Raw genomic sequence first — 26645 nt, forward strand, 5'->3', positions numbered from 1 at the left:
TAATGTCATTTATTGAAAAGGTTAATGTTCACTATCGCTGTACTGTAGCTGGATGTGGTACAGTACATTGAGTTGCCTAAGGCCTCATGAAAGGGAATAGGCCCACCAAACATGGGAATGGGCTCACTTTAATCTTAGACTAGAGGCAGCAGGATTGAAGAGTTCCTAATAAATCTTGTTTATAGCCCCCATCAGATCCTAAATGGCTCTGATTCCACTTCGGACTGTCAAATCAATAGAATACAGCAGTAAATGATCTCAGTGAAACATGGGCTAATGGAAGGTATTCCAGGACCCGTTCTCAGAGCATGCGCAGATCAGCTGGCAGGCATATTTACTGTCATTTTCAACCTCTCCTTGTCCCAGTCTGTAATCCCCAAATGTCTTAAGATGACGTCATGCCACAATGACTACTACCCTGTAGCACTCACATCTGTAATCATGAAGTGCTTTGAAAAGGCTGTTTATGGCACATCTCAACTCTATCATCCCAGACACCTTAGATCCACTCCAATTTGCATACCGCCCCAACAGATCCATAGACGATGCAATCTCAATTGCACTTCACACTGCTCTCACCCACCTACAGTGCCTTCAGAAAGTATTTATACCCCTTGATTTTTTCCACATTTTGTTGTGTCACAGCCTTAATTCAAAATGGATTAAATAGATGTTTTTTCTCACACATCTACGCACAATACACCATAATTACAAAGTTAACAAATTTAGCAAATTTATTGAAAATGAAATCCAGAAACATCTCATTTACATATGTATTCGCACATGTACATGTTAGAATCACCTTTGGCAGTGTAACGATTCTCTAGCTCTTCCTCCTCCTCGGACGAGGAGAGGCGAGACGGATCAGATGACCAATATGCAGCGTGGTAGTTTGACATTATATTTATTAAACAAGACAAAAAACGAACTATACTTGCATATAAACAAAATAACAAAACCGATGTAGACAGACCTGGACGTAAGAACTTACATGTAACGAAGAACGCACGAACAGGAAAAAATGACTACACAAAACGAACGAACGGACAAACAAACCGAAACAGTCCCGTGTGGCGCAACATAGACACAGACACAGGAGACAACCACCCACAACAATCAATGTGAAAACACCTACCTTAATATGGCTCTCAATCAGAGGAAATGAAAACCACCTGCCTCTAATTGAGAACCATATCAGGTCACCCTTTAACAAACATAGAAACACATAACATAGACTACCCACCCAAACTCACGCCCTGACCGCCAAACACATACAAAATAACAGAAAACCGGTCAGGAACGTGACATAACCCCCCCCTCAAGGTGCGTACTCCGAACGCACCACCAAAAGTCTAGGGGAGGGTCTGGGTGGGCGTCTGACCACGGTGGTGGCTCAGGCTCTGGGCGAGGTCCCCACCCCACCATAGTCAATCCCAGCTTACGTCTCCCCCTTAGAATGACCACCCTCATATTACACCCACTTAATTTAAATGGTAACCTTAAGATAAGGGGCAGCACCGGGACAAGGGGCAGCACCGGGACAAGGGGCAGCACCGGGACAAGGGGCAGCACCGGGACAAGGGGCAGCACCGGGATAAGGTAGCTCAGGACAGAGAGATAGCTCAGGACAGAGAGATAGCTCAGGACAGAGAGATAGCTCAGGACAGAGAGGTAGGTCAGGATAGAGAGGTAGCTCAGGATAGAGGGGCAACTCCGGACTGAAGGGCAGCTCCGGACAGAGAGACAGCTCTGGACTGAGGGGCAGTTCTGGATAAATGGCAGCTCTGGGCTGAGGGGCAGCTCATGACTGGCTGGCGGCTCTGGACGCTCATGGCTAGCTGACGGCTCTGGACGCTCATGGCTGGCTGACGGCTCTGGACGCTCATGGCTGGCTGACGGCTCTGGACGCTCATGGCTCGCTGACGGCTCTGGACGCTCATGGCTCGCTGGCGGCTCTGGACGCTCATGGCTCGCTGGCGGCTCTGGACGCTCATGGCTCGCTGGCGGCTCTGGACGCTCATGGCTCGCTGGCGGCTCTGGCAGATCCTGTCTGGTTGGCGGCTCTGGCAGATCCTGTCTGGTTGGCGGCTCTGGCAGATCCTGTCTGGTTGGCGGCTCTGGCAGATCCTGTCTGGTTGGCGGCTCTGGCAGATCCTGTCTGGTTGGCGGCTCTGGCAGATCCTGTCTGGTTGGCGGCTCTGGCAGATCCTGACTGACGAATGGCTCTAGCGGCTCCTGACTGACTAACGGCTCTGACGGCTCGGGACAGACGGGCGGCTCTAATGGCTCGGGACAGACGGCTGGCTCAGACGGCGCTGGGGAGACGGATGGCTCAGATGGCGCTGGGGAGACGGATGGCTCAGATGGCGCTGGGGAGACGGATGGCTCAGATGGCGCTGGGGAGACGGATGGCTCAGATGGCGCTGGGGAGACGGATGGCTCAGATGGCGCTGGGGAGACGGATGGCTCAGATGGCACTGGGGAGACGGATGGCTCAGATGGCACTGGGCAGACGGATGGCTCTGGCCGGATGAGGCGCACTGTAGGCCTGGTGCGTGGTGCCGGAACTGGAGGCACCGGGCTAAGGACACGCACCTTCAGGCTAGTGCGGGGAGCAGGGACAGGGCACACTGGACTCTCAAAACGCACTATGGACCTGGTGCGTGGTACCGGCACTGGTGGCACCGGGCTGAGGGCACGCACATCAGGACGAGTACGGGGAGAAGGAACAGTGTGTACAGGGCTCTGGAGACGCACAGGTGGCTTAGTGCGTGGTGCCGGAACTGGAGGCACTGGGCTGGAGACACGCACCATAGGGAGAGTGCGTGGAGGAGGAACAGGGCTCTGGAAACGCACTGGAAGCCTGGTGCGTGGAGTAGGCACTGGTGGTACTGGGCTGGGGCGGGGAGGTGGCGCCGGAAATACCGAACCGTGCAGGCGTACTGGCTCCCTTGAGCATTGAGCCTGCCCAACCTTACCTGGCTGAATGCTCCCCGTCGCCCGACCAGTGCGGGGAGGTGGAATAACCCGCACCGGGCTATGTAGGCGAACCGGGGACACCATGCGTAAGGCTGGTGCCATGTAAGCCGGCCCGAGGAGACGTACTGGTGGCCAGATATGTAGGGCCGGCTTCATGACATCCGGCTCAACGCTCAATCTAGCCCTACCAGTGTGGGGAGGTGGAATAACCCGCACCGGGCTATGAACACGTACAGGAGACACCGTGCGCTCTACTGCGTAACACGGTGTCTGCCCGTACTCCCGCTCTCCACGGTTAGCCTGGGAAGTGGGCGCAGGTCTCCTACCTGCCCTTGGCCCACTACCTCTTAGCCCCCCCCCCCCAATAAATTTTTGGGGTTTCTTCGCGGGCTTCCAGCCACGTCTCCTTGCTGCCTCCTCATACCACCGCTCCTGGGCTCTCGCTGCTTCCATCTCCTCACGAGCGCGGCGATATTCCCCAATATGAGCCCAGTGTCCTTTTCCCTCCAATACTTCTTCCCATGTCCAGGATTCCTGTTTCGTAGGCCACTGCTCGAACTCACGCTGCTTGGTTCTGGTTCGGTGGGTGGTTCTGTAACGATTCTCTAGCTCTTCCTCCTCCTCGGACGAGGAGAGGCGAGACGGATCAGATGACCAATATGCAGCGTGGTAGTTTGACATTATATTTATTAAACAAGACAAAAAACGAACTATACTTGCATATAAACAAAATAACAAAACCGATGTAGACAGACCTGGACGTAAGAACTTACATGTAACGAAGAACGCACGAACAGGAAAAAATGACTACACAAAACGAACGAACGGACAAACAAACCGAAACAGTCCCGTGTGGCGCAACATAGACACAGACACAGGAGACAACCACCCACAACAATCAATGTGAAAACACCTACCTTAATATGGCTCTCAATCAGAGGAAATGAAAACCACCTGCCTCTAATTGAGAACCATATCAGGTCACCCTTTAACAAACATAGAAACACATAACATAGACTACCCACCCAAACTCACGCCCTGACCGCCAAACACATACAAAATAACAGAAAACCGGTCAGGAACGTGACAGGCAGCGATTACAGCTGTAAGTCTTTCTAGGTAGGTCTCTAAGTGCTTTGCACACCTGGATTGTACAATATTTGCACATTATTCTCAAAAAATTACTCAGGCTCTGTCAAGTTGGTTGTTGATCATTGCTAGACAGCCATTTTCAAGTCTTGACATAGATTTTCAAGCTGATTTAAGACTAACTGTAAGTAGGCCACTCAGGAACTTTCAATGTCATCTTGGTAAGCAACTCCAGTGTATATTTGGCCTTGTGTGTTAGGTTATTGTCCTGCTGAAAGGTGAATTTGTCCCCCAGCGCATGTTAGAAAGCAGACTGAACCAGGTTTTCCTCTAGGATTTTGCCTGTACTTAGCTCTATTCCATTTATTTTTATGCTAAAAAAAACTCCCTAGTCCTTGCCGATGACAAGCATACACATAACATGATGCAGCCATCACCATACTTGAAAATACAGTATGAAGAGTGGTACTCAGTGATGTGTTGTGTTGGATTTGCCCCAAACATACTGTACAGTAACGCTTTGTATTCAGGACATAAAGCTCATTGTTTTGCCAATTTTTTTGCAGTTTTACTTTAGCCTTATTGCAAACAGGATGCATGTTTTGGAATATTTTTATTATGTCAGGCTTCATTATTTTCACTCTGTCAATTAGGTTAGTATTATGGAGTAACTACAATGTTGTTGATCTATCCTCAGTTTTCTCCTATCACAGCCATTAAACTCTGTAACTGTTTTAAAGTCACCATTGGCCTCATGGTGAAATCCCTGAGCGGTTTCTTTCCTCTCCGGCAACTTTGTTTGGAAGGACACCTGTATCATTGTAGTGACTGGGTCATGTTAAATCATGTTAAACACTATCCATGCAACTTATTATGTAACTTGCTAAGCAAATATTTACTGCTGAACTTGTCATAACAAAGGGGTTGAATACTTATTTACTCAAGACATTTCAGCTTTTCATTTTTTATTAATTTATAAACATAATTCCACTTTCACATTATGGGGTATTGTGTGTATGCCAGTGACACAAAATCTCAATTTAATCCATTTTAAATTCAGGTAGTAACACAACAAAATGTGGAAAAAGTCAAGGGGCATTAATACTTTCTGAAGGCACTGTAGATAAGAGGGATACCTACAGCACAGTGTAAGCTTAGGACCCTGGGACTGAACACCTCCCTCTGCAACTGGATCCTGGACTTCCTGATGGGCCAACCCCAGGTGATGAGAGTAGGCAACATCCCCTCCGCCATACTGACACTCAACATGGGGGTTCCACAGGGGTGTGTGCTTAGTCCCTTCCTGTACTCCTTGTTTTCCCACGACTGCGTGGCCACGCACGACACTACGGTGGTAGCCCTGATCACCGGCGACGATGAGACAGCTTAGAGGGAGGAGGTCAGTGACCTGGCAGTGTGGTGGCTGGACAACAACCTCTCCCTCAACGTCAGTAAGACCAAGGAGCTAATTGTGGACTACAGGAAATGGGGGTGGGTGAGCAAGCCCCCATCCACATCGATGGGGCTGTAGTGGACCTCGTCAAGAGCTTCAAGTTCCTCGTGCTCAAATCACTAAGGACTTAAAATGTTCCACTCACATGCACACAGTTGTGAAGAAGGCGCGACAGCGCCTCTTCCCCCTCAGGAGGTTGAAAAGGTTTGGCATGGACCCTCAAATCCTCAAAAAGTTCTACAGCTGCACCATTGAGAGCATCTTGACTGGCTGCATCACTTCTTAGTATGGCAACAGCACCGCTCTCGATCACATGGTGCTACAGAGGGGGGTGAGGACAGCCCAATACATCACTAGGGCCGAGCTCCCAGCCATCCAGGACCTTTATATCAGGCGTTGTGAAAGGAAGGCCCAGATAATTGTTAAAGACTCCAGCCACCCAAGCCGTAGACTGTTCTCTCGGGTTTATGCATGGCAAGAGGTACTGCTGCATCAAGTCTGAGACCAACAGGCTCTTGAATAGCTTTTATCCCCAAGACATAAGACTGCTAAGTAGCTAACAGAATGGTTACACAGACTATCTGAGTTGACCATTGTATTTTATTTGTATTTTGTGCACACTCACACAACTCTACACGCTCACGCATACTCACACTCCAACACACACATAACATGAACACGCATTTTAACTGACTCTACAGACATACACAAACACACTCACATACAATCATAGCTTACGGTGCTGCTACTCTGTTTATCATTTATCCTGATACCTAGTCACATTACCCCCATACATATCTATTTCTATCACTCCAGTATCATGTACATTGTAAATATGTTATTGGAACTGACCCTGTATATAACTTCTTACTTTCTCTTGGTTTTCTTATTTCTTGTTTTTGTTCTACTTTATGTTATTTTTTTATGATACATTGGGGCTGGCAAGAAAGGCATTTCACTGTACTTGTGCATGTGACATTAGAACTTGAAACTTTATATGTAAAACTAATAGGTTTGTATTTCAATTTATAAACAACACACTTGTTTGATGAGTATTGTATGAAAAATGGCTTATTCATATAATCTAATAAGTGACAACATTTCAATGAAGATATTACCCAGTCTTATATGGTACAGAATACTGTCTATCAATACAATCCCAATCACTGGGATGCTTGTAACCGCATCATGTGTGTGACTAATGATCGGTGCATAATTCTGTTTAGCTGCTCCTCCAGAGTGATGACAAATTAATCTGGATTAAGGATGGCTTGAGTAAAAAGTAATCTAGCATAGTGCCAGTGAGCGATGCTAAAGCATGGCTGCTTGACACCCTGATTCAATATTCAATGCCTGAGACAAAGTAACATCCCTTTCAAATTGTATTAGGGGAGAGTGGGGTAAGTTGAGCCAAAGGGGTAAATTGAGCCACCCTTGTTTCTAGGAAACCATACACAAAATGTATCTTATGACCAAATTTTTAGGAAGAGGTCATCATTTCATAGAGTCTGTGAAGGAAGAAACCACATGGAAAAAGTGGTAAGCAAGTTAGATCCAAAAAAACAGACTTTCAAGAAGTTAAATTAATTGATTGTGTTAGAGGTTTCATGATGCTTGTATCTACATCAAAGTAGATACTTTTAAGATTGTTCTATACATCAGTTGGGGTCTCTATAAATTTTAATATGAGGTCCTAAACCTGCATGAAAGTGTATCCTTGTAGCAGTGTGGGCTAATATAGTCAAAATGTTTGCCTTGGGGTAAGTGGAGCCAATCGCCAAGGGGTAAGTTGAGCCAACAGTTGAGCCTATGGCAAGATGAGCAAATTTAAGTGTTTTCTTCTCAGGTGTAATGCAAGGCATTATTTGTCACGTTCGTCATAAAGATCGGACCAAGGTGCAGCGTAGTATGCGTACATTCCTCTTTTATTAAATAAAGCACACTGAACAAACTAACAAAACGAACGAAGCGTGAAGCTATATGAATAGTGCAGACAGGCAACTAAACATAGAATAAGAACCCACAAACACCAAAGGGAAATGGCTACCTAAATATGATCCCCAATCAGAGACAACGACAAATATGGGAACGATATGGGAACCATATCAGGCCACCATAAACATACAAATACCTCGACCTTAAAACCCTAGACATACAAAAACCCTAGACAATACAAAACCCCTAGACAATACAAAAACTAGCGTATCCACCCTAGTCACACCCTGACCTAACCAAAATATAAAGAAAACAGAGATATCTCAGGTCAGGGCGTGACATTATTGCTGGTATATGAGGTAACAACAGGGCCAATGTTAAAAGTGTAAAAAAGTCCAAAGTGTTTGTTAGGTGTTAAGCCTTTGTTAAAATATGTTTAAAACATACAAAGACAAAAAAGTGATTGTGTTGAATTGCATTTGGGAAATTAAGATAAGCATGGTTTTAAAAAGGTAGTGGTAATATTTCATTCAGTACAGACATTTGTAGGCAGCTTAATTTACCCTGTCCCCATGGCTAAATGTTTCCCTATGCCTGGGGTAAATTGTGCCAAGAGTCCAATTTTTTGGGACAAACTGTGTTTTAAAAACTGTAAAGTTTACATGAACTCTGATTATTTCCAGGGATACACATCCTGCTGAAAATATATTTAGATATCTTTGTTGGAAAGAATACTGTATTACATTCAACCTACTCTCCCCTACTGTAGAAAGGCCACCTGAATATATACTATCTGCATGGCAGACATAATTGGGCCCGACAAGTAGACAAGTAATCCTAGAAAATATACACTCTTGTCAAGTCAATAGAAACATGTCCCTCTGCGGGTAGCACATCCTTCTAGAACTGGAAAATAACCAGATAAAGACTTATGTAGGAACTGCACTGAGTTTAGTTGTGTTCTTTATAGTTTTATTTATACTGAACAAAAATATAAACGCAACATGCAACAATTTCAACGGTTTAAATGAGTTACAGTACAGTTCATGTAAGGAAATCTGTCAATAGAAATACATTCATTATGCCCTAATCTATTGATTTTACCTGACTGGCCAGGGGCGCAGCCATGGGTGGGCCTGGAAGGGCATAGGCCCACCAATTTGGGAGCCTGGCCCACCTACTGGGGAGTCAGACCCAGCCAATCAGAATGAGTTTTTCCACACAAAAGGGCTTTATTACAGACATAAATACTCCTCAGTTTCATCAACTGTCCGGATGGCTGGTATCAGACGATGTGGAGGTTCTTGCTTAGCTTACCATTTTTTATTTGGCGTGGTTACACGTGATCTGCTGTTTTGAGGCCAGTTGGACGTACTGCCAAATTCTCTAAAACGACGTTGGAGGCAGCTTATGGTGGATAAATTAACATTACATTCTCTGGCATCAACTCTGGTGGACATTGCTGCAGTCAGCATGCCAATTGCCCGCTCCCTCAAAACTTGAGACATCTGTGGGATTATTGTGTGACAAAACTGCACATTTTTGAGTGGCCTTTTATTGTCCCCAGCACAAGGTGCACATGTGTAATGATCATGCTGTTTAATCAGCTTCTTGATATTCCACACCTGTCAGGTGGATGGATTATCTTGGCAAAGGAGGAGGATGTAAACAACAGAAATGTAAACAAATTTGTGCACAAAATGTGAGACAAATAAGCTTTTTGTGTAAATGAAATGTCTGGTATCATTTATTTCAGCTCATGAAACATGGGGTGAACACTTCACATGTTGCGTTTAAATTTCTGTTCAGTACATTCACATTCAGAATGTATTATCTAAAGGACAAATGTCTCAGTGTAAGCACCTTCCGTTTAAATGAATGAATGTGTGATAAAATAGGTAGTACATTAATTAGGATAATTCAGTAAAGATAGGTAGTACATTAATTAGGATAATTCAATAAATACCTAAAGCAAATCTAAATGTAATTGATAGTTAAGGAAAATATGCCCTTTTGAAATTGCGAACAATGTGTGGGAGGATGGAAGATTGGATATAGGAAGGAGGGGGGAGTTGGATTAGAGTTGGCTGCAGCAGCATGCTGGAGAAGTGACATTTTCCATGGGATATCCATCACTGGGGCCTAATGGTTTTCAGGAGCACTTGCTCGCGAAATGGCATTCTTAAAATGGTTAATTAATAAATGAATGTGTGATGAATGGCTCCTGTTGTTTTCTTTGCTTATGAAATAATACAACATTTTTACGGACTCTAATGATCAAAGAGCACACTTAATTCTAATCTAGTAAATTCTGATTACTTTGGACACCATCAGAAGACAGATAAGGGAATTGAGTTTGTATGCATTGCTAATTTGATGTATGGCTCAGCTTTGTGTAATTCAAGGATCATAATAGACAACGTGATGGAAAAATAATATCTATCATTGGAGTAATGGAGTCATAGGTACAAAGTTGATTGATCACTGCAAGAAAATCCCTCCTGCACAAATCAATAGGCTATGGTGATCCAACAACCGGAGTCGAGGACAGCAGAGTGGATAGAACTAGGAGAGCATAACATTGTTGTTTTCAGATGAATCCAGTCTTGACACAGTAGATAGTAAGGCCAAGACGATACCAGTATCATAATACTCGTTAGTACCATTGCAAGGAAACTAAACACAAAGTGGATTTTACTTATTTAGGAAACAGCACTAATGTTGGAAAGAAACTTCATTACGTTGTCATCCAGAGACACATTTATTTATTTTCGAAGCTGTAGCACACAATATTTTACATACAGCAGGATTTTAAAGGACCAACGAGTTTGGTCGACTTCGTGTTTTCATATTTTTGCAAAGTAAAAAATATTGCGATACTGGTATTGTCACAGCCCTCGTAAATAGGCTATGGGCAGTTTCACGGTAACAGAATTGCTCTGATTTTTCACTTAAAATGTATCCCAAACAAAAAACATTGATTTCAAAGTTTAACAAACCCTACCATTCTATGCACAATGACTACTTTTAACAATTTACACTGAACATTTTACAAAAACACATTTACTGTGCAGATGCAAAGTTTGGTAACAGAATTTCGGTAAAATCTACCTCAGTTTTTTGTGTCCACGTTTTCCAAAAACTCTAAGATTCAACGAGGTCTGCAGAAAGAATGAAGTGTCAGCTATGACATGACACATTGACTACAGTAGAGTTAAGTATAGTACAGTAGACCACAGTAGAGTATAGTGTACACAACTCTAGTGTGCTCTACTGTGTACAGTACTGAACTCTACTTTACTGTACTGTACTGAGATGTCCAAACTTGAGAAACCAGCTGTGGTGTGTGACTACTATGACTTCCCATTGTAGCCCATTCAAATGCAGAAATCCTATTACCAATTTTTCAGAAATTCGTATACCGATTTGGTTACGGAATTGATATCAGTAAAAACACTAACTATATAATTGATATGTCTACCTTTACTTTTGTGAACTTTCATTATCCTCCATCATTTACATTTGAATAATTTAGCAGAAGCTCTTATCCAGAGTGACTCACAGTAGTGAATGCATACATTTCCGTACTGGTCCCCGGTGGGAAATGCTCTACAAACTGAGCCACACGGGACCATCCCCATGAGGGAGAATTTCAAGGCTCAAGGCAATGTTTCCTAAACTTACAGAAGGCAGACAAAACTACAAGTGTTAATATCAGTTGGCAGATGTCTATGTGCAAATCCGTGTTAATGTGGTGTCTTTTCCTATGATATGACATTCAAATTATTTTCAGCCCACATTTGTTTCAGGCCTGGATTTTATTTGAATGTTACCACCCACAAGCATGGCATTGTTTATTGCAGAAACAGCTGCAAAGTTATTCCTCTACGTGACTGAGATGAGCCAAATAGCCTTGTGTCCACTTGGCCGCCTGAGCCATGGAGCTAATAAAAATAGGGGGTGCAAACTTATGATTTTTCACCTTCACTTTTTCTGCCAGAAAATTATCGTAATACATTGGATAATTTGTCAATTTTTACATATTTTTTAGCTAGTCTGTATTAAAAAAATCTATATAACAATTTTATAAATAGTATAATTGTGTGATATGATAGCATTTTGCAAACCCGCTCTCCTCATCACCCCAAAATGAATGGTTTTGACCACTAAAGTTTTGTTTCACTACACATTCCATTGCTTTGATTGGTGTAACGTTAGCTAGAAACCACAAGTGTCTATCCAGATAATGAAAAGGCACCCGCGAATGAAAATTCAAGGAACTTATAGTTACATGTCATTTGTGCCATGCATGATCATGAGCAAAATAATTGTAGCCTATCATGCCACTTCCCCTGTAAGAACCATGAGTATGGGCTGAATTGACTTTGCTGTACCGTAGCCGAAGCCTGCCAGCAAACTACCAAACTACCAGCAAACTGTCCATTACAATGTAGAAAAATGCATATCAGCTATCTTTCAAAAGTTACCCATATAACCAGAGCTACAACTTATTATTTCTACAACAGATTCGCAGCTGCAAGTCAAAGATAGGCCAGTGGTTTCCATCTGTGGCAAAGTTTTCCCTAAATCAATGCTTACGACAAATCCAGCTCCAGAACCAGGTACATTAGCTCCAGATCCAGGTACATTAGCTCCAGAACCAGCCATAGAGCCAGCTAGCTAATCATTTGAATATGATGTAGTTAGAAAAACAGCAACAACAGATAATATTAGCTAGCTAGATAAGGTTGGCAAGACTGCTAGCTAGCTAGCTAGATAAGGTTAGCATGCTACTGTAGCTAGCTACACTGACAGACGTTCATCAACACCACGTGGAAATTCGTTGAACATACATTTCTTAAAAGAGAATATGGAATCCAGTGAGGATGCTGACAGTAATCTTCCCGGAAAGCAAAATGATGCAAGAACCTCTCATTATCCATTACACTGGATAATTTATTCCTGCAGATTTTACCCTTCCATAAGGGGAGTTACTAGCCACAACCACAACCATCATCACTATCCCCGCCTTTCATCCATAAAGAACTTTAGACTTTGTGAATTTCACATTGGAAACTGCACATTATACAACAACTCAGGATTCTATCACACAGGTTTTTATTGTCTAAATTCAAAAAGAGGCTGAATGGCCCTGTGCTCATTCTTATACACCTGTCAGCAAAGTGTGTGGATGAAATAACCAAATCCACTAATTTGAAGGGGTGTTCACATACCCCTTCAAATGAGTGGATTTGGTTATTTCATCCACACCCGTTGCTGACAGGTGTATAACAATGAGCACACAGCCATGTAATCTCCATAGACAAACATTGGCAGTAGAATGGGATTTACTGAAAAGCTCAGCGACTTTCAACATGGCACAGTCACAGGATTCCACAGTTCCAACAAGTCAGTTCATCAAATTTCTGCCATGCTTGAGCTTCCCCAGTCAATTGTAAGTGCTGTAATTGTGAACTGGAAACGTCTAGGAGCAACAATGGCCAGCCGCGAAGTGGTAGGCCACACAAGCTCACAGAACAGGACCATCGAGTGCTGAAGCGCGTAGCGCGTATAAATCGTCTGTCCTCGGTTGCAACACTCACTACCAAGTTCCAAAACACAATGTTTGTCGGGAGCTTCATGAAATGGGTTTCCATGGCCGAGCAGCTGCACACAAGCCTAAAATCACCATGCGCAATGCCAAGCGCATGGTGCGCAATGCTAATTCATCCCAACACCTTTGGGATGAATTAGAATGCCAACTGCGAGCCAGGCCTAATTGCCCAGCATCAGTGCCCAACCTCACTAATGCTCTTGTGGCTGAATGGAAGCAAGTCCCCACAGCAATGTTCCAACATCTAATGGAAGGCCTTCCCAGAAGAGTGGGACCAACTCCATATTAATGCCCATGATTTTGGAATGAGATGTGCGACGGGCAGGTGTCCACATACATTGAACATCTCATTCCAAATATATGTATATATCTCATTCCAAATATATATATATAAACTAATGGTAAATCACCCAACCAAGGCACATTTGATCTTTTTTCTCGATTTGCAACAGAAAACCAGCCAATGTCTGGAAGTATTTAAATGTATTGATTAAAAAAATAGTTAATCGCAAATTAGAAAGAAATAGTGACCTTAGCTTCTTCTCAAACCAAGCAGTAATTACAGATAGTGGTGACTCACGTGTTTTTCGGTTCACATGGGTCCATGTGGGAGTGGAGGCAGGCCTCTCCGTGGTGTGCTCATGGGTCCACATTTGTGTGGAGTCGTGCAGCACAGTGGGGTTAGAAGGTTTCAGGCTGGAGGTGGTAAAAGTGGAGGCGGCGACTGGTGCGGCGGTGGTTGTGGTAATAAGGGGGCCTTGTGGTCCTCCGCCCCCAGAGTTGCCTTGGCGCTGTGTGGTGCTGCGAGGTGTAACCTGGCTGCCTGATGCACCACCCACCCTGGCTGTAGTAGTGGTGCCACCAGGGTGGTTGGCGACGACAGTTCGAGTTCTGCCCCTCACTGCCGTGACGGTGGTTGAGGTGGGGTTGGCCACGATAGTAATGGTTGTCGTGGTGGTGGTACTGGTGGTGTCTGAGTTCTTGGGCAAGGCGCTGGGCTTGGAGAGATGGGGGGGAAACATGGGGTCCTGTCCTATACCCTTGGCGTCCACCAGGTCTGTGGGCACGTAGTCCCTAACAGAGCCCACCACAATCCATTTGAGCAGCATCAGGCTTAGTCCCAAGCCAATGAAGCCTATGAGTAGAGGGACAACACATAGCCATGTCTGCTGGCGGGGCCACAGGGTGCAACCTCCACAGCGCAGGCGCCCTGGTTCTTGGGCTTGGACCTGCTCTCGCTCCCCACTCCCCTCTGGACACTCCTCCAGGATCACCGCCCCGGATGTGACTGCTCCGGAGCTCTCGCTCATCCTGCACGCGGCTTAGCAAGGGTTAACCTTGGGGCCAGGCGCGTGACGGGCATGGGCAGCACGAGGCAGAATGGCAGCCGACAATGCTGGACATCAAGAAGGAAACACACATTCAACAAGATGCTCACAAACGCATACACACACACACACACAGTAACACACACACATACAGATACGTACAAACAAACACACTCAGACACACTCAGAGATGCACAACAGAGGTGGAAAAAGCCGATGTAGGCGCGTTGAAAATTGGAATGATCTTTAGTCCAGTTGAAATCCTGCCCAAAAGCGACCAAGACTTCCAACTCCGAGGACGATCCAGACAAAATAGATGAAGAAGAGAATAGAATAGCCCTCTTTATTTCACACCGTTTCTCATTCCCTCGGTCAATATCCCAAGATGGGGCGTTTGGGTTATCGATGCTGATGAGAAAAACTTACAGGGGCTGTTCTGAATCCCTCACCTACAGTAAGTAGGCAAGGCAGATAGGATCCTTGGGTTTCTGCAGCTATCTCTCCTTAGCTGAGTCAGCTTCTCAGCCCCCCGTCAGAGAGAAGAGAGATTTGCCCTGGGTGTGCTGTTGCTCCCTCTTCAGACCACCCGCTCTCTACAACATCCACAAAGGTACTCTCTTTTTATGCTTTTTTTTTCTTCAGTTTTGGAGCAAAACCAAGCCAACTCCCAGCACTGAGTTGTTTGCTATTCTCCAGTGGGAAAAAAGACAGAATCCATTGATGGCAACGAGGAGAAAAAACAACCCTGGAGCTTAGAGATAGAGAGAGAAAAGGATGGGTGAATGGTGGCAGTAAAGGGTGTTTCTGTCGTTTGCGATGCGTTGTCCCCTTCCTCTCCTACCATAGCTCAGGTTCCCCAAGCTGTCCGCTCTCTGCCCCACCGTGTCTGTGCACTGCCTGTTAATGCAGCAGAGAGCTAGAAACCTGCCCCTTATCCGCCAACTACATTCGCGTACTGAGAAAAAGAGAAGAGAGAGAGAAGATAAGGATCCTCTCAGAAAAAGACAGCAAAGGAGATGTAGAAAGAGAGAGGGAGCCGTTGAAAACCACCCTGTACCACTCCTCTCCCTGCTCCTCTACTTCAGGTCCCTCTATGAGGAAGGGCAGCCTTCCAGTCAATGTTGTGATTTGTTGCAGTTTTTGCTGTTTTTGTCTCTCCAGGGATTGCTTCAGGATGATTAGAGATCTCCACAACAGACTCTTCGGCTTTACAGCCTGACCCTCCTGTGGTTTTAGCCAAGGATGCTGATCCAGCAGACCGGTGGCTCTGGTATTCGAATCAGGGAGACAGCTGCTTCCCTGCCCTGCTGCTGCCGATGCTGAGAGAGAGAGAGGGAGTGCAAATGAGAGAGAGAGAAAAAAGCAGGGACTGAGCAGAATGTGCACACTGGTAGAGCGAGAGGGAGAGAGAGACAGAGAGGGAGGGAAGTGAGAGAGAGAAACAAGGCTGCACCTGCTAGCTCCACCAGCATTTGGAAGATTGCCCGCCTCTGAGAGAGAAAGAGGGAGGGGCAGAGGGAGAGAGGAAGAGAGAGAGGAAGAGAGAGAAGGAGAGAGAGACAGAGAGAGAGAGAGAGAGAGAGAGTGAGAGAGAGAGACAGAGAGAGATGAAGAATGCATGCACAAATCCTGGGCAAAGCTCTGCAGTATTAGCAGACTGACGCATGTTACCAGAACAGAACAGGCTGCATCTTAGTATCAGCAACACCGGCAGAGCAGAGTCACAATGCAGGAGCTGTCACTCACTCACATAGCGCCTCCCAGTTATGTCTCTGAAACACAGAGGGAATTGAAATTAAAGAGAGGAGGAAGGAAGGATGAGGCTGAGAGGGTAAGGGGGGGAGATATAGCTCAATAGAAAGCATTGAAGAAGAAAGGGTTGTGACCTGAAAGAAAAAGCATCATAACATTGATCAGTGGTTATCTGGGAAATGGTGGTTTTGGGGATAGACCAGAAGCCTATTTTTCCAGTTAGACTTATGTTGTTACGATGTCTGTCCTGCTATCCCCATCCTGCCTCCTCTTTCACAGGGCAACGATAACACGCAGTCACAAGGCTCCTCCTATGGGTCCCCAGGGGAATGTGGAGAGATAAGTTTTACACCTCTCAGACATGCACATATACCACCACGATGTCTAACAAAGGCTGTTAAACGCCACTGCAGAGACAAATGTCAATACTGACACTGTCATACATAAAACGGACACAGCACAATACAGACCTATAAACACCTTCAGGTAATAAATAAAAATGAAATATTCATTCAACTATATGACTTACATAGTAAAATGCAGGTTTAAGTAGTATGTAAGATACTGTTGATCAACTACGTAGTGCCCTGGGTGTTGATTAAATACACTGTCTGTGTATTCTTTACTTTATTTCTGTCTTCAGTCGATGAGTCATTGTAACATGTTATCCAGTACACAACTCCCCCACATCCTGTCTATCTGTTGTTTTCTATTCAGACTGTTAATGTATATCTTCAAGTTAATTTAAATTCATTCTCTCAATAATTACAACAGCCATCTTGAATTACCAAGACAACCTAACAGTCAAGTAAGCATACTGCATTCTGTACTGTCATGACAACGTAACTTCATGCCAGAGAAATATGTCAATGTGTTGGTTGCATATGTCGAAGCGTTTTTCGTTGCATTACAATTGGATATGCTTATCTGAGCAAGATGAAGTACCATGTGAATTGACAATAAAGGCATCTCATCTCATCACATTTTATTATATTATATTGCAGCTAATATCAAATGATGTCTCTTTAGGGTGCGACTTTCCACAAAGATTATTTGAGCGCTAAAAATGATTTCTCGATCCAGTTTAATGATTAAAATGATGTCCTTGGTGGCACATAGCTTTAATGTATCAAGATTTTGCAAAACATTGCTCAAGAACGATATTTACGAAGTTGTGTCTTTTAACCCGATCGACCACAGAGAGCCAATGGGAGAAGCCAGGGGATAAGTTGAGCCCATTCCTCATTCTAAACACGAGTGTGTGCAAACCCTCCCAGCATCTATTTATTCATCACTCATGTATCTAACCTAATGCTGCTCATTAATGGCTGACAGTACGCTACGTATTTGTACCTGTCTGATTTAGGACGCATCAAGCTGCCAGTTTACATCAACTCAATAATTAACCAGCCAGATACACATACTATACACACACACGCTTATAAGAAATCCCGCTACGCCCTCAGACGAACCATCAAACAGGCAAGCGTCAACACAGGACTATCAGGACTGAATCCTTCTACACCGACTCTGACGCTCGTCGGATGTGGCAGGGCTTGAAAAATGTTACGGACGACAAAGGGAAGCCCAGCCGTGAGCTGCCCAGTGACGCGAGCCTACCAGATGATCTAAATGCCTTTTATGCTCGCTTCGAGGCAAGCAACACTGAAGCATGCATGAGAGCACCAGCTGTTCCAAACGACTGTGCGATCACGCTCCCTGTAGTCGATGTGAGCAAGACCATTAAACAGGTCAACATTCACAAAGCCGCGGGGCTAGACGGATTACCAGGACACGTACTCAAAGCATGCGTGGACCAACTGGCAAGTGTCTTCACTGACATTTTTAACCTCTCCCTGACCGAATCTGTAATACCTACATGTTTCAAACAGACCACCATAGTCCCTGTGCCCAAGAAAACCCCAACAGATCCACAGATGACGCGATCTCAATCGCACTCCACACTTCCCTTTTCCACCTGGACAAAAGAAACACCTATGTGAGAATACTGTTGATTGACTACAGCTCAGTGTTCAACACCATAGTGCCCACAAAGCTCATCACTAAGCTAAGGACGCTGGGACTAAACACCTCCCTCTGCAACTGGATCCTGGACTTCCTGACGGGCCGCCTCCAAGTGGTAAGGGTAGGCAACAACACACCTGCCACACTGATCCTCATCACTGGTGCCCCTCAGGGTTGTGGGTTTAGTCTCCTCCTGTACTTCCTGTTTACCCACGACTGCGTGGCCAAGCACGACTCCAACACCATAATTAAGTTTGCTGATGATGCAACAGTGGTAGGCCTGATCACCGACAACGATGAAACAGCCTATAGGGAGGAGGTCAGAGACCTGGCAGTGTAGTGCCAGGCCAACAACCTCTCCCTCAGTGTGAGCAAGACAAAGGAGCTGATCGTGGACTATAGGAAAAGGAGGGCCGAACAGACCCCCATTAACATTGACGTGGCTGAAGTGGAGCAGGTAGAGAGCTTCAAGTTCCTTGGTGTCCACATCACCAACGAACTACCATGGTCCAAACACACCAAGACAGTTGTGAAGAGAGCACAACAACACCTTTTCCCTCTCAGGAGACTGAAAAGATTTGAAATGGGTCACCAGATCCTCAAAAAGTTCTACAGCTGCACCATCGAGAGCATCCCGACCAGTTGCATCACCTCCTGGTATGGCAACTGCTCGGCATCTAACCGTAAGGCCCTACCGAGGGTAGTGCGTAAGGCCCAGTACATCACTGGGGCCAAGCTTCCTGACATCCAGGACCTGTATATATATTTTTTTATTCCATCCAGGACCTATATACTAGGCTGTGTCAGAGGAAGGAGCCCCCTTTGTTTTTACACGGCTGCTACTCGCTGTTTATTATGTATGCATAGTCACTTTACAAATTACCTAGACTAATCTTATTATTTTCACTTCAGTTTATTTAGTAAATATTTTCATAACTCTATTTCTTGAACTGCATTGTTGATTAAGGGCTTGTAAGTAATCATTTGACAGTAATGCTTACACCTGTTGTATTCGGTGCATTTGACAAATATAATTTGATTTGATTTTGACACACACACACACACACAGACGTACATACGCACAAACACATAAATACTTTGTCCAGCAGCAGACACAGTAACAGGCATTTCACACAGGCCTGCCCCCACTGATGCCTAGATGTCTTTTGACAATGCACATAAACACATTGCTAGTGCTTTCAAGTGGAAACCTGCCCCAAATCAAAACCCGACAAGGAAAACTCAAGCAAATGTTAGCTCTCCAAAGATACCATTAGGTTATTTGTCAAAACAGTTATGCAGCTGTGGTGTTACAAATTGTGTGCACGAAATTTGAGAGAAAAAAGCTGTTTGTGCATATGGACCATTTCTGGGATCTTTTATTTCAGCTCATGAAACATTGGAACAACACTTTACATGTTGCGTTTATATTTTATACAGTTCAGTCAATTATAAGCTTGTATCAGTTTTTAAGTTCTTAATGTTCAAGTTATTTTGAAATAATTTGACTGACATTGCAGCTTGAGCAGTTAACAACATTAACCTCAAGGAGTATATCTCAGTATTACATACATACATATCAACTTCAAGGTGTCTGAAATGACACTAATGACAATAAGTGTCATTGGTCTATTGACCCTGTGTGAGCAAGCATACGCCTTTCCCATAGCTTACAGTCATCTTGTTTGGAAGATGGTCATATCATGAGAGAAACGGCAAAAAATATATCATTTATCTGGAATGGCAAAGATACATATTACAATGGTAATAATAAGCTAGAGGGGATAAAATACATTTCATTGAAGTTATAACTCTGGGGATGAGAGATTAACACTATTCAGCTCCACTGTAAAAATGTGATCTATCTCTGAATTAAGGAGTGGGACTATTCATGACAAGGTCACAGAAGTTCACAGAGGGCCAAGGCCCAGAGAACACTGAGGTAACTGCCATGGCTCTGTAGGTGGATATAACAAAGATGGACGAGAGAAGATAGGTCATAGGTCATCAATAGGTTCAGTCGGCCATCTTGCCAATATAATATATAATCTTTGGTTTCATTGACTCTCCCCTTTAACTGCCCCTAATGTTGTTGTTTTTTAGCTACAACTTCCGAGTCTGTTGGGGAAGATCAGCTTGAGCCAGGTGAGGTGTAGAATCACTGATCTACAAATAGTATTCCCTGCCAAATAATAGGCTTTGTTCGATTAAGATTCATAGAGCTACGCCTTCCCTTGGATTTCTCTCTCTCTCTCTCTCTCTCTCTCTCTCTCTCTCTCTCTCTCTCTCTCTCTCTCTCTCTCTCTCTCTCTCTCTCTCTCTCTCTCTCTCTCTCTCTCTCTCTCTCTCTCTCTCTCTCTCTCTCTCTCTCTCTCTCTCTCTCTCTCTCTCTCTCTCTCTCTCTCTCTCTCTCTCTCTCTCTCTCTCTCTCTCTCCTTCTGCAAGCAAAGAATGTTTGTGGAGCGTGTACGTGATGTCTCTGCAGATGTGTACAACATGAGGCCTTAGTGTATGCCTTTGGCTTATTGTAGCACTTGTAGGCATGATGCTGAAACACCTTTCAGTAGAAGGTTTAATTTGAGGTGAGAAGCCATGTGAAAGCAGACACGATGCAGGGGTCTCAGCCACACTTACTGACGTTGTGTTAGGTAAGGTTCCCACGTAAACACTTGCATAAATCTTACGCAAAATATTCAGCCCATGCAAACTCCTCTTATTGTTAGCTATCTGTTAATTTATTTACTGCACATCAGTTTCTTTAACAGACAGAGGCAATTAACAAACTGAGTTTGTTTTATAGCATCTCAACAGTTTTCCTCATTGGATGGTCTTGTTTGCGTAGAGTTTTCCTTATCTCATTAGCCCTGAACACTGATGATGCCTGAAGTCACTATTATTATTGTATCTCTGATTAGACACTCTAAAATGGAAAATTAGGTCTATGGGATATGTTCCTCTCTCTCTCTGAAACCCCGTAATCATTTGTTTAAGCCGTGTGAATGTACAGTGATGAAAGACCGTCCCCTTGGTTTATGCAACTTGGAATTCACAAGCTATTCACAATCAATCAGCTCTTTTCATTCACTCTATTTGCCAATCAACAGCTCACAGGCTAAAACAAAGATGCCATCAGTGGTTTTGGAACCATTTTGTGAGACCCCTCACGTGCAAATAGATGCAAAGTCATAGGTAAAACAAGTGCTTTTGGTGTGGAGAGAAATACAGAGCGTTCAATCTCCTTACCAAAAACAAATATGCCCTTTTCAAAGTCATTTTTAATTCAGCCCTGAATAAATAATCAGCAGTTCAATCAGATCAGTTCTTAATGAATAGCTGACCTGTGCGCTTTTCAATCTGCACAACCTGATTAATGACTTACCAGTAAGATAGATACGGACTAAGCAAAATGGAGTAACATCGAATGAACATATGTCTTTACAGACACACAGAAGGAGGAGCTAAGTGAAGGCAGATGGTAGGAAGAAGAGAGAGCAGTTGAGGATGTAAGGAGTTTTGCAAGAGCAGAGAAATACAGCCATGTACTGATGCTTTGCTAACACAGCTATGGGTGGCAATAAACCTGCAATACCCCACAGGGACATATGGACCATATAATTAGAAATCTATTTATATGATATGGACCTTACCCAATAAATGGGTAATATGAGGGAGAAGTATATGGATACAGAAATGTTTCTCTACAGCTTCCATGTGCCCTGAATCCGAATACCTAAGTCACAGTCTTACTAAAGGGCTTTAGTAAATGTATCTGACTTAGGAGAAGGCTGGTTAGCCTAGTTTTTCCTCAGGAAAAAGAAAATTGAATTCCACATTGATGATATATTCAAGGCTTAACAGTATTCTCAAGGCCGTTACTAGTTTCTCTTGCACTGAAGCGCACAGTAGAAAGCCAACTGCCAACTGCTCAGTAAACAGCACAAGGATATTCTAACAGCAGTCTCACATTTCTGCCTTCTAGACACATGGCTGCAAGGGGAGTTCAGACAAGTGCAATGGTACTGCTATAACAACAGGGGGCAGGCTTTCTCACAAAGCCTCTGATAAATGTCAATCATCTTTTTTTATCACTCCAACATGTTTGTGGTACAGAATGATTCCTTAGGGGGACACGTTGTACCAAAATGAACGAATGGTAAAAATAAACGCAATTGCACATTAGATTATGCATTCTCAGAAGGATCAAATCGATCCAATTTGATTGATCGCATACACATATTTTTCAGATGTTATCGCAGGTGCAGCAAATGTTTGTAGCTCCAACGTTACAGTAATACCAAAACAATACAAAATAATACACACAAATCCCCAAAAATTCAAAATAATGAATATCAGAACGAGCAATGTAAACGTCCGGAATATAAATATGCAGTATATGTATATGATGGTGTGTATAGACATTATGGACAATATATAAATAGAAAAGGTGTGTACAGCAGTAGTTATTTAAGCAATAAGGCCTGTGGGGATGTGGTATATGGTGAGTGTCTGGATACAACCCTTATTGTGGTATATTGTCCATTGCTATTCTGGGATTGATTTGCACTTCTCACACCAAAGTACGTTCATCTCTAGGAGACAGAATACGCCTCCTTCCTGAGCGGTATGACAGCTGCGTGGTCCCATGGTGTTTATAGTTGCATACTATTGGTTGTACAGATGAACGTGGTACCTTCAGGTGTTTGGAAATTGCTCCCAAGGATGAACCAGACTTGTGGAGGTCTAAAAAAAAATTCGGAGGTCTTGGCTGATTTCTTTTGATTTTCCCATGATGTCAAGCAAAGATGCACTGAGTTTGAAGGTAGGCCTTGAAATACATCCACAGGTACACCTGCAATCGACTCAAATGATGTCAATTAGCCTATCAGAGCTTCTAAAGCCATGACATCATTTTCTGGAATTTTCCAAGCTGTTTAAAGGCACAGTCAACTTAGTGTATGTAAACTTCTGACCCACTGGAATTGTGATACAGTGAATTATAAGTGAAATAATCTGTCTGTTAACAATTGTTGGAAAAATGACTTGTGTCATGCACAAAGTAGATGTCCTAACCGACTTGCCAAAACTATAGTTTGTTAACAAGAAATTTGGGGAGTGGTTGAAAAACAAGTTTTAAATACTCCAACCTAAGTGTATGTAAACTTCCGACTTCAACTGTACCACAAACCCCAGAGGTGCCTTTTTGCTATTATAAACTGGTTAACAACATAATTATAGCAGTAAAAATAAATGCTTTGTCATACTCTTGGTATACGGTCTGATATACCACGACTGTCAGCCAATCAGCATTCAGGACTCGAAACACCCAGTTTATAAATAGGATTATCCTTGACTAAAATACAGTATATACATATGAAGTGGATAAAACAATATGTAAACATTATTCATGTGACCAGTGTCCAATGACAATGTACTGTACATAGGGTAGCAGTCTCTATGGTGCAGGGTAGAGTACCGGGTGGTAGCCGGCTAGTAATAGTAACTCAGTTCATGGCAGGGTACTGGGCGGAGGCCGGCTAGTCGTGACTATTTAACAGTCTGATGGCCTGGAGACAGAAGCTGTTTATCAGTCTCTTAGTCCCAGTTTGATGCACCTGTACTGTCTCCTGAATTCTATATGGTAGTGGGGTGAACAGGCCATGACTTGGATGGCTGAGGTCCTTGATGATATTCTTGGCCTTCCTGTGACACCGGGTGCTGTAGATATCCTGGAGGGCAGGCAGGGATGCATTGGCCTGATCGAAACACCATCTGGAGAGCCCTGTGGTTACAGATGGTGCAATTGCCGTACCGGGCGGTGATACATCCTAACAGGATGCTCTCAATGGTGCATCTGTAGAAGTTTGTGAGGGTCTTTGGGCCCAAACTGAATTTCTTCAGCATCCTGAGGTTGAAGAGACGCTGTTGCGCCTTCTTCACTACACTGTCTGTGTGGATGGACCATTTCAGGTTGTCAGTTTTGTGCAGGTCAAGGAACTTGAAGCTTTTCACCCTCTCCACTGCGGCCCCGTGGATGTGGATGGGGGTGTGCTCTCTCTGCTGTCTCCTGAAGTCCACAATCAGCTCTTTCATTTTTTTACATTCAGTGAGAGGTTATTTTCCTGGCACCACTCCGCCAGGGCCCTTGCCTCCTCCCTGTAGGCTGTCTCGTCATTATTGGTAGTCAGGCCTATCACTGTGTCGCCTACAAATTTGATGATTGAGTTGGAGACATGCATGGCCATGCAGTCGTGGGTGAACAGGGAGTACAGGAGGGAGCTGAGCATGCACCCTTGTGGGGCCCCCCTGTTGAAGATCAGCGTAGCAGAGTTGTTGTTGCTTACTTTCACCACCTGGGGTTGGCCGTCAGGAAGTCCAAGACCCAGTTGCACAGGGCGGGGTTCAGACCCAGTGCCCCGAGCTTAGTGATGAGCTTGGAGGGCACTATGGTGTTCAAGGCTGAGCTGTAGTCGATGAACAGCATTCTTACATAGGTATTCCTCTTGTCGAGATGAGATAGGGCAGTGTGCAGTGCGATGGTGATTGCGTCATCCCAGGATCTGTTGGGGCGGCATGACAATTGTAGTGGGTCTAGGGTGCCAGGTAAGGTGGAGGTGATATGATCCTAAACTAGCCTCTCAAAGCACTTCATGATGACAGAAGTGAGTGCTACGGATGAAAGTAATTTAGTTCAGTTACCTTCACTTTCTTGGGACAGGAACAATGCTGACATCTTGAAGCAAGTAGGGGCAACAGACTGGGATAGGGAGAAATTGAATATGTCCGTAATCACTCAAGCCAGCTGGTCTGCACATGCTCTGAGGATGCAGTCTGGGCGGGCAGTCTTGGAGGGTTAACACGCTTAATTGCCTTACTCACATTGGCCACGGAGAACGAGAGCTCACAGCGACGGTGGCCCGCGTCGGCGGCACCTCAAAGCGGGCGAAGAAGGTGTTTAGCTTGTCTAGGAGCAAGGCGTCGGTGTCCACGACCAGGCTGGAGTCCCTGCCACATACGCCTCGTGTCTGAGCCGTTGAATTACACATCCACTTTGTCCCTGTACTGTCGTGTAGCACAGGAGATGTGTTGATAAACCTTCGGTGGCGTTTTCCTCAGATTTACTTAATTAAAGTCCCCAGCTAAGTCCAGTGTAGTTCCTTGAGGGTCGTCACGGTGTCAGCTTGGGGGGGGAATGTACAGTATACACGGCCGTGACGCTGATTGAACAGAATTCTCTCCAGAGGTAATGCGGTCGGCATTTGATGGTCAGGTGTGCCAGATCGGGAGAACAAAGGACTTGAGTTCCTGTACGTTACCACAATCACACCATGAGTAGTTCATCATGAAACATACACCTCCATCTTTCTTTTTTCCAGAGAGTTCTTTCTTCCTGTCCATGCGATGGATGGAGAACCCCGCTGGCTGAATGGTCGGAGACAGTATATCCGGAGAGAGCCATGATTTGTCAAAGAGAGTATGTTACAGTCTCTGATGTCTCTCTGGAAGAAGATCCACGCCCTGTGCTAGTCTACTTTAATGTCCAGGGACTGAACTTCAGTGGTGGATGTATGCACGCCTCCTGAGTCTAACTAAAAGCACACTTCTTATTCCTCTTCTGTGGCGACGGCATCTTGGAGCAGCCCCTGGGCTGAATGGAATTGCCTCTGGAAGTTAAAACAAAGGATCCAATTCAGGGAAGTTGAATTTCTGGTCGAAATGCTGATGAGTGACCGCAAATCTAATATCCAAAAGTTCTTTCAGGCTGTAAATAATAATGCAAGAAACATTCTGAGCAATTAATGTAAGAAATAACACACCCCATAAAAATTTGTCTAGGAGCTATAAACAGGGTGACCATGTCTTTCAGCGCCATCTTGTATGGATGAGCCTAGTATGCTGTTATTTGTTGCTTACTGCATAATTTTTTACTAAACCGTATGTTCTAAATAGTACTGTTCCACATTTTGTTTTAATTACAGCCTGAATTCAAAATGGATTAAATATATTTGTTTTCTTACCCATTTACACACAATACCCCATAATGACTAAGTGAAAACATGTTTTTTGAAATGTATGCACATTTATTGAAAATGAAATACAGAAATATCTAAGTATTCACAACCCTGAGTCAATACATGTTAGAATCACCTTTCAGCTGTGAGTCTTTCTGGGTAAGTCTCTGAGAGTTTTGCACAACTGGATTGTACAATATTTGCACATTATTATTAAAACAATTGCCAATTTCAAGTCTTGCCATAGATTTTCAAGTCGATTTAAGTCAAAACTATAAACTATGCCACTCAGGAACATTCAATGTAATCTTGGTAAGAAACTCCAGTGTACATTTGGCCTTGTGTTTTAGGTTATTCTCCTACTGAAAGGCAGACTGAAGCAGGTTTTCCACTAGGATTTTGCCTGTGCTGAGCTTTATTGAATTTATTTTTATCTTAAAAAAAAGTCCCTAGGCCTTGCC

Source organism: Salvelinus namaycush, chromosome 22 (genome assembly GCF_016432855.1).
Source record: "Salvelinus namaycush isolate Seneca chromosome 22, SaNama_1.0, whole genome shotgun sequence".
Classification (NCBI taxonomy): Eukaryota; Metazoa; Chordata; class Actinopteri; order Salmoniformes; family Salmonidae; genus Salvelinus; species Salvelinus namaycush.